This window comes from Malurus melanocephalus, unplaced genomic scaffold (genome assembly GCF_030028575.1).
Source record: "Malurus melanocephalus ecotype Western Australia unplaced genomic scaffold, MMel_1.1 scaffold_54, whole genome shotgun sequence".
NCBI lineage: Eukaryota > Metazoa > Chordata > Aves > Passeriformes > Maluridae > Malurus > Malurus melanocephalus.
Genome location: NW_026623286.1, coordinates 3,105,750 through 3,106,736, shown reverse-complemented (window position 1 = coordinate 3,106,736; position 987 = coordinate 3,105,750).

Below are 987 nucleotides of genomic sequence, written 5' to 3'. Positions count from 1 at the left end.
AGCCGAGGGCTTGGTGACCTGCCAGACTACTGGGGAATGCTTTTAATTTGGCTGAGTGGAAGTTGCATAAATGGTACAAATGGCACGCTGCTCTTGCTGCTCACACAGAGCCGTGGGTGCAGTTGGCAGTGCCACACCATGTCTTGTCGCTGGCTGAGCACCCAGCCAGGCACAGCTGCTCCTGTGCACAGCTCCCACCCCGGCTGCTGCCTGGCTCCTCTGCCTGGACACTGCTCCCTTCACCCTCTGCCCTGCCCGAGTTTTTTTTGGAGAGGCTCTTTTCCAAAAACAGCTTGAAAATATGTAACTATCATACCAGAGCTGCGTGGTCACACGTACATCTCCCGTCCCCGCCAGTCAGGCCAGTCCCCATGAGCTCATGGGGTTTGTGGTTTCCCAAAGCAGCTGCTCAGCCTTGGAAAGAAAAGCTCTGAGCAGCTGCAGGGACAGGGATTGCTTCTGTGTGGGAGCTGTTGTTGGGGGAGACACGGCCTCCAAAGTTTCAGGCAGTTTTATTCCCAGCTCTGCTGCTGCTAAGCCCGATAGTCCTGGTAATGATTTCCAGCCGGGGAAAGCTCTTATGCCTGTGCTTGGGGAGGTTTGGTGCTTTTGGCTTGGATGGAGCAGGTCAGTGGACAGTGTCTCTATCATTACCTTGTGAGCTGGCCCAGCTGCCGAGGGATGAGCACTGAGAGCCTTTKAAAAATTACCTAAAAATTCCCAGTCTATCTAAACTGGGGGAAAACTGACCAATGTCCAACACTCTTAGGCTTATCCCATCTGTCCCAGGCTGGACTGAGCCCTCTGGCAGGCAGTGGGTGCCCAGGTTGGACACTGTGTGTGCATCCCCAGCCGTGCCCACAGCCCACCTGAGGGGGAAGGTGGGCAGGGTTGGTGCTGGGGCACTGTGTGCTGGGCAGAGCRGGGATCCATCCCCATGACCATTGGGGTGGGAGCAGCCCAGACCCTCGTGATCAGGGTGGGACA